This window comes from Dermacentor albipictus, chromosome 5 (genome assembly GCF_038994185.2).
Source record: "Dermacentor albipictus isolate Rhodes 1998 colony chromosome 5, USDA_Dalb.pri_finalv2, whole genome shotgun sequence".
Taxonomy (NCBI): Eukaryota; Metazoa; Arthropoda; class Arachnida; order Ixodida; family Ixodidae; genus Dermacentor; species Dermacentor albipictus.
The window spans coordinates 135132915-135148212 of record NC_091825.1 but is presented as its reverse complement, the minus strand read 5'-3'; the positions used below and the strand labels follow the sequence as shown (position 1 = coordinate 135148212).

At 49.6% G+C, this 15298-nt stretch overlaps 1 protein-coding gene across 1 annotated transcript in view; it reads left to right on the top strand.

Moving 5' to 3' along the window:
• PlexA (plexin A) overlaps window positions 1–15298 on the top strand; it is a 385856-nt gene that overhangs the window by 53312 nt on the left and 317246 nt on the right. The window contains exon 2 of the mRNA XM_070538955.1: window positions 2792–2856. The gene's annotated coding sequence lies outside the window, so the exon portion shown is untranslated. The remainder of the gene's footprint in view (window positions 1–2791; window positions 2857–15298) is intronic.

Genomic DNA, 15298 nt, shown 5'->3' with positions numbered 1-15298 from the left:
CGGAGGTGTAGGTCAGAGCTGCAGCGCCGGTGCCGCCATCTTGCCGACGCTGAGATCCACAGCGCTCGGGAATGTTATTTGCGATGATTCGCCCTGTGCTACTTACTTGATTGCTTAAATTAACCGTCGACAGCAACGTAACTGCTAACAGGGAGTTCTATAGCTATCATTGATTACAAGAAAGCGTTTGATTCAGTCGAAACCTCAGCAGTCATGAAGGCATTACGGAATCAGGGTGTAGACGAGCCATATGTAAAAATACTGAAAGATATCTATTGCGGCTCCACAGCCACCGTTGTCCAGGCTGATGATGATGATGATGATGACTGGGAACTTCATGTCGCGTCATCGGCACCGTGCTGTTGGCGATACAGTCGATCGAATGAAGGCCTTGCGGTTCACCGGCTGGCAGTCATTTTCAGGAATTTGGTGATGGTGGTGGTGATGGTGATGATTATGATGATGATTTATTGACATCCCCTTTGACCTTTGAAACGGGGCGGTGACAAATAGCCACCCACCTTGCTTGATTTAATCGGGTATGCTGTACATGTTTTTCATTCTTGAATTTGTGTGTATGTCTCTATAATCTTTTTTCCCCTTAAAACTTCTCTTTCTACCTTTATCCCTATCTATGCCTTTAAAGGATCCGGTCGTATTAATCTCTTCCCTGCATTTTTTCCCCACCAGTACTCAAAACATCTCCAGCTTATCTCGAATGCTGACCGGTTGATGATTCCATCCACTGTAAATCCAAGTGCTTATGGGAGGTGTACGCTACCTACAGGTCTCACTGGGTGAATCCCTTCGCATTCCATTATATAGGATGCGCTGAGTGGTCTCCGGCTTTTCGCTACAGCCCACAGATGCCTCATCTATAGCTGCAAATATTTTTTCTGGTATGTCTTTGTGAGTAACCAGCGCGAGCCTCAAATATCCAGGCACTTCCTTTCGTGTTATCTTACTGATTTTCCCTTCTAATTTCTTCTCATTCCTGTACATTTCCGCGGTCTTTCTTTTGTTTCCGATCTTCGCATCCGATTCGCTGCCTCTGTTTACCTCACTTCTTTCTGGTTACTCCTGGTTGTCTGTTTGCATTTGAATTACTGTGTGCTTGGTTGCCAACTTTCTTGACTTCTTCGTCCATTCTGTGGCCAAGCTTTCCAGGTACAGATATACTTGTGCACTTTAACCGCCCATTTATTTTTATACGTGTTCCTGAGTCTTTCTTCAATATTGTTATGCGCTTCTCTGAGTTCAACAGAGGGCCAACCCATGTTACACTGCGCTACCTCATTTGTGGTTTTACTGTGGGCTCCCAAAGCTAACCGGCCTGTCGATCTTTGGTTAACTTCGAACCCCGACAAGATATCCGATTTGAAGCACAGAATGGTATTTGCGAACGTTAGCGCAGACAGCATTACTCATTTCCAAACATCGACTACTAGTGCCATCTTTCGGTGGCGGGTGCTGTGCGGTCGCGTCACTCAGTGGGAAACCAATGTCAAAAGTTGACTGCAGAACAGCGCTTTTTTATACACCCAGATCTTCTCTCTTAAATAATCTGTATGTCATCTTCTCACTATGTGCGAAGTTTGGCTCAGGTGTCGTAATTTTCTTGATTTAGTGGCCACCTTTTCGTACCGTAGTGAACGCCATAGCGACGTTTAGAAATTCGTACAATAGAAATGGGCCTTCATCTGCCCAAATCACTGAAAACAAAGAAACGTAATAACTATGACTCATTCTTCGTATGTGTGAAATTTTGGTTAATATCGCAAAGTTTCCGAGGTTAAAAATAGCACTTTTGTAAATCTGCACTGGAATGAAAGCACTTTATGGAGTCATGGGCTTTTTATGGGAACACCAGACGCCCCAAAACTCATGAAATTTCCATCAATCTTATTTAGAGTAGCATTTGTGAAAGCTGAAAGATATCCCGAAAACATCACGGCCTAAACAACGTCTTTCAAGTGAGATTCGCTTTCCTCGAAATTTCGCATCTGCCGAACCGCAAAGCACTCACGCAGTGCAGTGAAAGCAACGTAGAGGATGGAGCTGTGAATTGACATATTGAAACAAGTTTCTCGGTAAATAATGAAATGAATAAAAAAGTAGTTTGACGTAATAGTTCTGCGGAAAATTGCAGAGCAGTTTCCACACAGGATGTATTAAAGAGATGCATTGACCACCACAAAGGCGAAAAAAAGAAATGTTTCAGGTACTCGTGTTGTGGAACATGCTAAGTAACCCTGATGTCCCAAATTCCATGGTATGCGTAAGGAAGGCTTTTTTTCTCTCACGTAACGCTGTGAAAATTAGTCAGCTTTAATTATTTGGAAGTTTGCATATAAGCGGCTAAATTAGTTCATAGGCTTTGCAAGGATTTCACTGTTGCCGAACATGTAATAATGCGAGTCCATATACAAATTAAGATATTCAAATCATCGAACGTTTTGTGCTGCACGAGAGACCAAAAAGATGGTGATGATTAGGTGTTTTGTGGCGCAAAGAGTGAAAAATGCATTAGAACGAACTTTGTTGCCCGGGAAGACGATTTCTCTTTCTTCTAACAGTCTTCCACACTGAAGATGTCGGAATATGCTGGCCCAAGAAATGTCAGCTTAGGTAACACGGTGAATGAGAAAGGGGTGCAATTTTACGTAAGCATTTCGCGCGCCCCTAGATTTTCATTGCTGGTAGACATATATAGCGCCTGTTTCGACGCTCATATATGACTGTCTGTTTTGGACTCCACGCATTCACCCACTCCTTTCTTTCGGTTTTTCAGGGGACGTCGAAAACTTATTCCAGTGAGAACCGCCCGTGCCTACCATATCAAGCGCTGTTTGAAAGGTATGAACTGAAACATCTGCGTATTGTTCATGTAGGGAAAAAAAAGTATTGGCTGGCGCGGACAATCTGTCTCGTGCGGCACGTTGCAAACGGAGCGATGTGGGGCGCGACTGCTTCGCTAATGGGGAAATCGCGAGAGGCGGCGCTTAAGTGACGCATGGGCGCAATTCACAGCAGGCGCCGCAGACGGACCTCCGCTCATGCAGCGCTTTGTTCCCAACAGGCGACACGCGGTAGTCCGGCGCCATCTCGTTGCCAGCGTCGCCGCATAGCCCGTCGTGCGCGTCACTACGCTTTCCCTCTCACTCTTTCGCCATACCCTCTTCCTCCACTTTCCGCCTCATGGTGTCGCTGCACCCTCCTCCTCCGCCTTCCTCCTCGCGCTCTCTTCGCTACCGGCGTCTTCTCATCTCCCTCTGCGCTCCGCGTTCGCATCCTTTGCTGTGTTCGTTCGCTCGGTTACGAGAGGCAACGCCGGCGCTCGGCGCAGGAGCGGCCGCCGAAGAGCTGCGCTCTAACATGATACAATGCTCTACTTACCGTAATGCGTTTTTCGCGCCGAACAGGGATATGGAGGAAACCGATTAAGGTTGTTAGACAGCATTGAGCCTACTAAAGACAATGCAGCCGTTTCTTATAGCGCCCAGTATACAGAAGTAGGTGACGAAGTAGCGTGGCACGCTGCTCGAGGGCCCTGTGTGTGTCCCGGTCTCCGCACGCACTCGGTCGTCTGTGATCTGGCGGGTGACGTGACAGCGCCACAGATTCCGAAAGTCTTGTTATTGCGCCTTCCGTGATGGAGGACGCGATCTGTACAGTGCGATGCGGGGCGCCCGCGCTCTCTTCTCCCCTTGCAGGCCGCGCGCACTAATTGGGCGCACCGCGGTGTCGGGTCGGAAACGGAAAAGGGGCGTTCTTGTCGCGGCGGCGACGGCTCTGGTCCCGTCTTCCGTTCGGCGGCCCCCGATTCTGTTTTGAGCGCGCACGCTCGTGCTGAGCGGAAGAGCCGACTTCCGCGGCGCCGCGCGTTCGCGCCTGTCGTCTTCGCGTGACGGGCCCCTGCGACGACCCGCGGCCCCCTCTTTTTCGCACTCTATTTGCGTCTCGGTTCTGACCGGAAAGATGTAAAAGTAAATAAAAATAAATACCGTTTTATTTCTCGTAATGCTCTTACGTTGTTTTGGTCTTTCCTTTTTTCTTTTTCGAGAAGTGCATGACCAATTGTTCCAGACCGAAAAATGGTTGGTTTCCGAATGTGATATGCATATAGCCAGATAGAAAAATAGAGAAGTCGAGATCAAATTCGGAAGTGCTGCCCCCATGATTCGAGAGTAAAAGGGACAGGGACAGAGGGTATAGTAAATAAATCTTTTTTACGGGTATAAACAACAGCGCGACCTTGAGCAAATGTTATCCATGCGCACACCACGTCCGGATTTCTGAGATCGTTGGCGATTCTGGTGTCCGTAGGCATGACGTGACGCGTCGGCATGGATACAGCAGAATGGTTGCCTATATGGATTGCCTTGGCTCCCACATTTTGACGTCACGCACCAGACGGCGCATTGTCCTGTAACGTGTTCACGTTTGCGTTCCGGGTAGCTATTCTGGACTTTGACAAATTCCGCTGTGTTGTTGGATTCGCCATCGTGTCACTTCTGGCCCAGAGCAGGCCCAGGCTGCGCGCTGCTTCCTTTCTGCATGATTCGCTCAGAATGCCGCCGCGACAGCATTTGAATATATGGCGGAATTAGACGATGTGCGGAATAGGCCTCCCTGTACGTTATAACGGTCTTCAACGGGCGCTCTCCGTGGCATCCCGCTCAGGGCCCGCGTTTAGCGTACGTAAGGCGCCACGCGCTATATGTATAGCGGTTGGTTGACATTGGCACGACTGACATCGCGACTCTCCCTGAAAGCTCTCCGGCTGCACCGTATGAACGGGATAAAGGTTTCAACGAATGTAGGTTGTGCTAGCAGGCGTTAGCGTTATCCGTTACCGCTGTTACTTTCCTCCAACTGCGCATGCGTACTCAGCGCCAGGCGTTGTCAGTAATGGTAGAACGGCAACCCGACGTTGAAATACTCCTATAGCCTCAACGTAGCGATACGGCTTATTACCGTTCCCTCTCCCTGCCAGGCATATAACCGACGCGAGCGTAAGATAATCCCGTATACTCATGCGCAAGTGGCATTCGATCGGTGGGAGCGCGTACGATGAAGCGGTAGCGCTATACCAAATTGGTCGTCTGTGTAGCGGCGCCTGTATACGTATGCCGAAGCCTCGTTGCTGCTGCTGCTGCGCGAGCATGCTACGACGCCATTATTTCGAAATGCCTCGCCCGCCACCGGGCCCGTCTATTTGCCCGACCACGGGCGCTCCCTCCTCCTCCTCCTCCTTGCCCGACATCTGCTTTCCTTTCCGCGTGTATGCCGAGGCCCTGGTGCGTGCCGGCCACTGCGTCAACACTGTGCGCCCTGTGTGTTGTAGCATGCGGCGGAGCAGCAGCAACAGCAACCGCCCTCCCGCGGCGAGCTGCAGGGCGCTCCCGGCGTTGCCAGCGCGCTCGTGTTTGCCCGTGTAATTCTCGGTGCGGGCAAACATGGCCCGCGGGCGGGCGGCATTTGCCGTGTGCACGCGGCGAGCGAGGGTGCCTGGGAATCTCGAACTTGTGTAACGGCCGTCGTGCACGCTGGGATCTCGATGCGCGGAGCGGGCACGTATAATACGTACACACCTTGCCTGGTGTGCGTCGGCGGCGGTGTGGTTGTTGCGTCATGGGAAAGAAGAAACCGAAGTGGCCTCAACGTCTGTGCGCTCCTCGGCCGCAGGGGAGGTCGACATCCTTGCGATGTTCCCCGGCTCATTCTGTTTCGTGTGCCGTCTTGCTTTGATTTCGTGTGCCCACTGGCAAGTGAAAGAAGTGGTGGCTCGCTGTAGCGTTGCGTCAGTCTTTTGGATGCTTGTGCAGAGACGTTTAGGGATTGCGGACGAGCCTGCCTAATTGAACTCACGCATTTCGACTTGTTGTCTCAGTAATGTGGGCGGCATGCGGGGCTTTTGGGATTTCGCAGTTGCATGTTAACCAGAGAGAGAGAGAGAGAGAGAGAGAGAGAGAGAGAGAGAGAAAAGGAAATTGGGAGGTTAACAGGAAAACCGTCTGGTTGGCTACACTACAAAGGGCAAAGGGGGGATTGGGGCACTGGAAGATGAGAGATAGATGAAAAAGAGGAAGAAATGTAAGTAAATCCGGATTGGCTGTTACGAAAGAAGACGAGATAGAAGAAAGAAAACAAACAGTAGAGGCCAGGGAGGTTAACCAGACGCGCATCCGGTTTGCTACCCTTCACTGCGGGAGAGGAGGTATAGGGACGAATGAAGATAGCTCGAGGGCGCTATATGAGGGAACGATGACAGAAGTGAGCAACGTAGCCACTCTACGTGGAAATAAGTACTAACAGTATGTCGCAAAGACCCGCCGTCTTCTAATACGCAAGGTAGTACGCTCGACGTTAACGTGTTGAGCAAGCATGTCGGCCGCAACCGTGGACTTCTCGAAACGATGGCTTTGCGTGTCGAGCGCTCCTTGTCTGAGCAGGTGCTGACAAAGCGCGTGATGACATATGTTGTCAGTCATGTGGCAACTATGCACAAGCGATGGACAGGTCGAAAGTGTGAATGCGAGACACTAATTCGTAATATTTTGTATAATAATAACAATGCTTATTAGATTACGTTTTTGTAAATCCGGTACCCGGTACGGACGGCGCAGGAGTGTTGATTCCGGTCGTGGGTCCTCCGGAACTCTTAGGGAAGTCCTGAAACTCTCATGCCTGGACGTACTCGTACTCGTACTATATTTTATGTATGCGTATAGCATCGTGCACACCTATTCTCGTGTGTGTAAGCCCGCGTAAACGCACAGCATGGAGAAAGCCTAAGGGAGCCAAATTGGAGAGAGAGAGAGAGAGAGAGAGAGAGAGAGAGAGAGAGAGAGAGAGCTCTTCAATGAAATGCGTAGAATTATGCCTACTTCTTGCTACTGCGCATAAGGAAAGGGATCGAGGACAGGATGCTTGTAGACGAGAAGGGCAGGAACAAAAGTAAGGCAGGAGAATATAAGAGCATGGTATGCAGAGGCGAGACAAAGTCCATGGTATTGATGTGAATTGGCTAGAGTTTTTCGTTTAAGCCGGTGCCATGGAAAGAATGAGAAAATTTCAGGTTTCACGTAGCATTGCCGGAGAAGGCGTATGACCTACAAAGTGTAGCATGCTTCCTACAGCCCTTGCGATAAAGTTGGCATCGGTATTGTGGCTTGCAGCTCCTCGGGACTTCCGTTATATACAGCTTCGGACTAAATACGTTGCTGAGTGCGACACTTTACTCCTTGATATCGTCGCGCGACGACTTCTTGCCTTCTCCCCATTCGTCTTGCGAGGTTGTTGGGGGGAACTGTGGCTGGCATGCGCGTCCAACTTTCATAAAAGTGAGCGTCTCTCATCCGAAGCGTGCGGGGACTCCTCGCGTTCTCGGTTCCCGTCGCAGCCGATGTTCTTGGCAGGCTGCCCGGGGCCCGTTCGCGTGCGCGACGGCTCCGCCCGCGTAGCGGAGACCCTTGGCGCGTGTCGCTGCGTTGTTTGCGCTGTCGGAGCTCGCTTCTGCCGAGGACGGCGGAGGGGGGAGGAGGGGGGGGAGGGCAGCGGGCGTGTGCGTGGTTCGGCTCGGCGCGTCGTCGCCGTCGCCGCCGCCGTCGTGACTAATCTAGTGGCGCGCCGCCGCTGCTGCCTCCGGAGTCCTCGTCGCTGCCGTATATCGCGTCCTGTCACGCGCACACGCTCGCTCGCGCCCGGTCGCGTGTCGCGTCAAAACGCGCGGCTTCGCGTCACGCTCGCGCGGCCTCTCCGAGCGAGAGTGTGTAGTCTTTCTTTCTCTCTCTCTTTTTGTTGTCTCACTCGCCGCTGTCGGCGTTCTTCGCGTCGCGAAATGTCGCCCACGGCCGACTTGTTGCCCCCGTTTCCTTTATTTTTCTTACCCGCGCTCCATATTTAAAGTGAGCGAATGTATTCGGGGCATAAAAGACGTTCTTGATCGATTTCTTATTGTTGCTCGGTTTCGGTTTTCCGTCGAATTTTCCCTCTTACGAGTGCGTGCTCAGTTTTTTTTTTATCTTAGACAGAAAAAGAAAAGGCAGGAGGTGAGCACTGTGGCATTTTATGCACACAATCCTCTTTGATCGCACTTCCAACAGCTTATTCCGAGGCCACCAAGAGAAGCGCTTATGACGAGCCGTTAAGAGAGGGATCATCTTGTTAGACCGCCGCGCTTAGCGCAGACACTTCTATTTGTTTTTAGACCGCCTGTGCTCTCTTCGGATGAACGCAGGCCTACTTCGTGAAAATCGCTCACACCAGTTTAGTTTACTTAACACATGCCGGCGCGGCACAGTGTGGTACATCGCGCGGTGCAGTGTTTTGTGTACGACGCCTCAGTGGAAAATGGTCGCCCAAGATTTCGAGCAGAACGTGAACCCACAACGAGGCCGCGCGTAGCTCGTGAGCCGCAGTTAGGTCAGGCCTGGCGTACGTGCAACGTATATGCATGAGCTCCCGTCGCGTTTGAGTAAGGAGTACAACATACCAGTCGTCAGCGGCAAGCGCCGTGTCATCGCTGTAAGCGCCTATCAAGGGCGATCGCGAAGCGTTTGTGAGTCGCTGCTTCGTGAGTTAGGGCTGTATAGCGTTCTTCTACGTCGGCGTCCGAGTGTACACTGACTATCGAGAAAGAACAACAATCGCCGCTGCTTGTTTGCGCACGTCCTGGCTTCTGTCGCTAATAACACTGCACTGCGTAACGCGCCGGCTATGTGTATGCACGGTCGTGCGTTCCGAAGCGCATCAGCCGGCAGCCATGCATGGCACGCGCGTCCGGCGGTGATTGAGTCTGGGTACCACGCTGGCTCTCCGGCGCGCGCATAGAGCGTGCAGGGTGGTTGTTTGCATTTGAAGCGTCTCCCCCTGCGCCCGTTTTGCTTGCGCGGCCGGACAGAGCGTTATAGTCTCCCCCTCCTCTCTCTCTCTCTCATTGCAGGCACGCGTGAAACTTTGCTTTTGTGCGTGCGTGCGTGCGTGCTCTTCTAGGTGGCCCTCGGCGGCGTTGCCCGAGCGTCACGAAGAGCGCGGAATGCGAGCGCGGCTCGGTCGTTCGGCGCCGCCGACCCTTTGACCTCGTCGTGCAGTGCGGAGCAAAACTCGCGCAACGACTACGCGGATGGCCGGCCCGGCCCGACTACGAACCCCCCACCCCCCTTTCCCCATTTCTTTATCCTGTTTTTTTTTTTCCCGGCTTGCTGGGCACAACGAAGTACGCGTGTCTGGAATGCCGTGGCATGGACGGAGCCTTATAGTGCAATGCAAGCGTGTGTTTGGTTTAAGCTCTCATTGTTCCCAGCGCGGCGGCGTGTTGGTTTTTTGGTAGGGTATTTGAAGCGAGGTCGCAGGAAGTAAGTCCGAGGTTTGGCTTATGACGTGGTGCCTTGAGCCATCTCCTTGCAGCGATATATCCTTTGGAAGTGAGCCTTCCCCTCTCCTCCTGGCGCGGGACCCACATGCAGTTCGAGTGTCGGCGCGCGGCCACAGTTTCGACGCCTTTTGTTCCCACTCACTGAATAATAATAATAATAATGTAATGAAGAATGAATTCCGCGCTCACTGTTCCGAGCTACCGCCCGTTTGTTGGACTCGTCCAATAAACCTCCTTACAATAATAATAATAATAATAATAATAATAATAATAATAATAATAATAATAATAATAATAATAATAATAATAAAGGGGGCGTAGGAAATTTGGTGCATGTCGCAATAGTTGGTTTGGATGTAATGATGGAATTGACGATTCCGAAAACCTTTCGGCTCCTATAGCCGAATGTCGACTTTTATCACTTCACCTACATTACATACGTTCGCATACAACCGCGCACGTCACCAACTCTCTTTTTTAGGCCGTAAGGTTGTGCGTGGTGCTTTCGGAATTCGAAAACTGCGGTTCTTTAAACTGAAAAGCCTTGACATGCACAATTGAATTGAACTTGCGTAGGCTTTCCGGAGGCTCATATCTCTATGCCCTCCATGGCCACCTGGCTAGTGTACATGCAGTCCAACTGTCTTCCAACTTGGCAGTCCAACTTGGCTTCTTCGAGTGAGCATTCTTTGATGAAACGGAGCAAGTCGGACGTCTGCGGCCGCTTATTCGTGAGCTCGCCTGGCGCAAGCTATGGGGCGCTCATGTTTCTTTCCCGTTATATTAGCAACGCGAGTTCAACTGGGCCAGTGAGCCGAGTTTTCGATCGATCGAGTGCGCTGATAAGTTCTCTATGGCGTGACGTATGAAGTCACGCACGAAGCCTCGCGTGTAGTGGCGGGGCATCCAATCATAGTATTCTGGGGTGAGAAAATGATGGTAGTGGGAGGCGCGCCCATTTGGGTTTGTCGCTTTCACATCCGGTCACTCACCCACTAAACGCCCGGTGAACGCGACATCGCCGCATGTGAGCGTCCGACTGTATATGCAGGCTCCTTGTCTCGCTTTGTGTATACGTGCGTCCTGGCCTCGAGACGCAGGGTCGCGCTCTTCGGTGCGCGCGCTCTGGATTGTTAGCATGTATCGCACATACGCAGTCATCACAATGTGGCTGATATGGATGATTCGCCACGCAGTGGCCGGTTTGTTTAGTATCATCTCTGTCGCAGTTCATCCGTAAGCGATCACAGGCTGTTCGTCTCAGGCGCATGCAACTCTTACGGCTCTTGTGTACGAGCTAGAATCATCGTGTGCTTTGCTTTGGATTTCAACACTGCCTTTTAATGCACCTTTGCTCATTCAATGCTACGTTCGCAGTTACACACTCGTTTTTTCACAAACATTGATTCGCACCGTTTTACGCGAGTCGTCAGCAGGCGTACGGCCAAGTAGTTCTGTGTACGTGTTCTTCTGGTTGTAAACTCACTATCCTTGGAATGCCGCCTTCTTCTTGACCTCTTTCTCCTAATTGACAGTCAGGGTTAGACCTCCTGGTGTGTTCCCCCCCCCCCCCCCCCTTAATGTTGTAGTTTAGGTCGCGCCCAATAGCCAGAGGTTCGCCCGCCGTGATGTCAGCTTGCTTGCTGGCTAATCACCAACATCACGACGCGCGCTTTCTCTCATTATGTGGGCCAGCTGACAAGCCGCGGGCTAATCCGTGTGGTGGCCCGCCGAGAGCGCCGGCGGCGTATCGCCTCGAGCGACTGGCTACACGTGCGTACGTGTGCGGCGAGACCACGGCGTGGTACGTCTAATCGGCCCATTGGCTGGGCCATGCCAAGTGGGGCGGGCGGTCGTCGGTTAACGGGGTTAGGGCCCGTACATGGTCGCTCCGCCCGTCCGTTCCGCCCTCGTCCGGTCGCGAGCGGAAGCCCGAAAGGCGGAAGGTGTCGCAAAATTCGATGCACGCTCAATCCGCACGAGCGGAACGCACGCGCACTCCTATTGGGCGACGCGGCCTGTTGACAGCTGGCAACCGTTCGGCGGAGCAAAGGTGTTCAAGGTTGGCAACGACCTTTGACAGCAGACGACACTGGCATATTTTTGCAGATGTGATTTCAATTTTCCGCGTTCCGGCGAAAATGCGACTCTAGGCTGCCACATTCTGTTCTGCAGCCGTATGTGTTGCATTGGCACCGTCATCCTTCTTCGAAACATTGCACAGTCGTCTTATCTGCGCCACCTTTTACAGATGTATTGCAATCGCATCACGTCGCAGCACGCGACGTATTCTCGGATGATTACTTTCAGTGCACGCTGCCTTGGCTGGTTGAACAACACCTCTCTAATTATCCAACGTGATCCGTTCTGCGACACGCGAAACTGATATTGTCGCCGGAAGCGCGGTGGCGCGGTTTCTATAGTGTTAGTGACAGCTTGCAAGAATACAGAACACACGCACATCTGTCGCGGAATGCATTTGCGTAGGTCGCCAAGACGCACATTTCTACCACTGAGCACGCGTGCGAGGCCTCGAGTACAGCTTGCTGATACGCTTGCTCGTGCTTTTTTTTTCACTCTGCCAATTTTAAGAGGCTGCTTAAAGCAGTTGGATGCATGGAATGCCTTTTCCTTAAATGATATGCTCAGCGATGACTTAGGTTCTCACCGTGTGCAGAAAAAGTTGTGCATGAGTGGTTAACTTCATGCAGCAAGGAATTGAAGGTTAAGCAGTGAGTGTACAATTCATTATGACTGGCTTAAAGCAATGTGTATGTATTGCGGTGACCTTATGCAGATATATGCATACTCATGAGATATGTTTCCAAGGGGAGTACTTATTTGAAAGCATATAATTTACATTGCTGATAAGAAAACTTATTTTGAGTGAAATCAAATTGCATTCTTTCTTGCCAGCCTGGCTACCCAATATGTTGCCACCTTACTACTTAACATACCTAATTTAACATTTCAAAAATGCACAAACATTACCAAAGCACACAAAATTAAGCAGTACCTTGACAGGCATGCTTCCTCTCTCACCCATGGCACCAAACAAGGATGTTCGACTTGAGACTGTTTGATACTGTTGGCATCATACATGCGTGTTCTATTTTGATTGCTCTACATATAAAAAATAAGCTCTTCTCAGGTTATGTGAGTTAGTTGGGCAAGGGCTGCATGTTGTGTATGTATTTATGCAGTAACAACCTTGCTAGCTCATGCACAGACATATTTTAGGAAAATGAAAAATGCATAGCATAACATAAACAGCTGGCCAGTGCCTGCATTTATTTGAAAGCAAGCCGATATTATCAAGTGTAGCTTAGCAGTGAGTTCAGTGACATCTTGTGGTGTGAAAAGGTTGATGTAGTTAGTAGTTTCGTGTTCGGCTTTCTTAATTAGTTGGTGTTTTAACATGCACATGACAATGAAAAGAAGGCACACGTGGTGGAACACAGGGCCACACAAAAAGTGGGGAAACAGTTACTGCCATTTTTTTTATTTGCATAGCAAACCAGCAAATAGTTCCTTAGGTTCAGTTTTGTGAGTAATGCACAAGGTGTTCTGCGCAAAACTGAAAGATGGTTGTGCTCCTTTACGTATTCACTATTCGGGTAGCCAAATGAATGATACCCCCTTTGGCACTGTGAGAGCACAGAAATTTGCAGTCAAGAGGCCGCAGTGGCTCAGCCTCTGTGCCAAATGTAAAATTGTTCCAAAAGAAAACATGCATACTGGTGAATTGGGTATGCATTCACATCTGCTATTCAAATCCACACATCACAAGTAATCTTTCATTCCTTGGCACATTTCTCACCATTGTACAGACTTTGTTTCAGCGCTCTGTGCGTGCAGTAATATAACTTGGTAAATCAAAGCTGCGGTTATTCAATACACTGAAAGCAACTTTGCGTGTGGGTTAGATAAAATAACGCTCCTACATATAGGTCAGCTTAGTATTATCAGCCGCTTTGTTTACTAGTTCACTGTTACGCCTGAACTATACAGTGCCATTGGACAATGCTGTATCCCTGCAGGCACGCTAGAACAGCTTGGATATGCACAAACAATCCTTTACATCGCACTTAAATTAAGGTGGTGCAGATTTGCTGTCACAATGTGCTTGTAAGCATAACTGCCGAGCATTCAAAAAAGTGTTTGAAATGTAAGGGTGGATGCTCAGGTTTGCAGGTGTGACATTTTACATTTATAGTGCAAGGACACACCGATGAACAGGAAGGATACCACACAAATCCTCGTGTTGTGACCTTGCAGTCACAATGCAAGTAGTTTTCAGTGGTGTTTAGCTATAAACATGTGAATCAATCTGTAAATTCAAAACTGTATTAAGTAAACTGAGACACCATGAAAAGCAACATAACACTACGGTGTACACATTTTTTGTCACATCAGCTCTTTGTGGTGCAGGTCAAATATGTATACAAGCTATTTGTAGGAAGTAGGAAGCCTATCCAATATAAACAAGAAACTTGCTGGCAAGGTAATCACAACAAACCAGCTGAGACGTTGGTACTATTCTACTTGTGCTTGTACTTCTACTATGCGCTGCTGGATGGTTGCGACTGATATGCTCGCGAAGGTTTGGGTCATTCACATTTCAAGGGATGAGTAACTGTTACATATGTAAATCATCCTCCTCTGCATGCAGCCGCTGTGGCTGGCAGTCGATGCTGTAGCCTCATGCTTAGCAGCCCAACACCACAACCACTAAGCAATCACGGCGGGTAACTGCTCCTCAGGTTGTGCAATCTGTGTGGCTGTATCAAAGCACTGATGTAACACGTGTTTCAGTGGGGTCTAACTACCGCACAGAAGTTGTGGTGCAGCACTTCCTAATGGCAACATGTGTTGCAGCTGGGATACAAAGAGTTGTATCCATGATACAAAGAGCCTTTGTATCCGATGAGCATACGGTAAGTGGAAACTTTGTTTCCACTTCTAAAAATTTTTGAGTATGTTCTAAATGACATGAGCCCATGTTGTAATGCTATTTTAATTTTTAAAATAGCTGTACACGTTTGTGTACATCAAGTACACCATGAAATAACAGTCATCGGGGTATGCTTGAAAGGCACCTTCAGCATCTGCACTTCAAACTGCAGCTATGTCGTAGCCATTGTAGGTGAAACAGCAGTAGTCAACGCGAAATTGACCGCCACTTTAGCAGTTTGCATGCAAACACACATTCATGTGGTGGCATTGTTTATTTTGGTTACCTGGCCCAGGCAAGTAATGTGACTAAGAGAACAATTATGAAACATCATTAGCTTAGTGAGGCCCAAAATACTAATTCGGGTAACTATTAATAGCAGTAGTCGAGGGCACGCTTGAAAGGCATCATTAGCAGTCTGCACGTCAAAGCGCAGTCAAGTCGTCGCCACTGTTGGTGAAATGGCAGCACTCAATGCGAAAATGACAGCCACTGTTGGCAGCTTGCATGCAAACACACGTTCATGTGGTGGCATTGTTTGTTTTGGTTACCTGGCCCAGGCAAGTAATGCGAATAGGAGAACAATTATCAAACATCATTAGCTTAGTTAGGCCCAAAATACTCAGCCGGGTAACTATTCATAGCAGTAGTCGAGGGCACGCTTGAAAGGCACCATTAGCAGTCTGCACGTCAAAGCGCAGTCAAGTCGTTGCCACTGTTGGTGAAACGGCAGCACTCAATGTGAAAATGACAGCCACTGTTGGCAGCTTGCATGCAAACACACATTCATGTGGTGGCATTGTTTATTTTGGTTACCTGGCCCAGGCAAGCAATGCGAATAGGAGAACAATTATCAAACATCATTAGCTTAGTTAGGCCCAAAATACTCAGTCGGGTAACTATTCATAGCAGTAGTCGAGGGCACGCTTGAAAGGCACCATTAGCAGTCTGCACGTCAAAGCGCA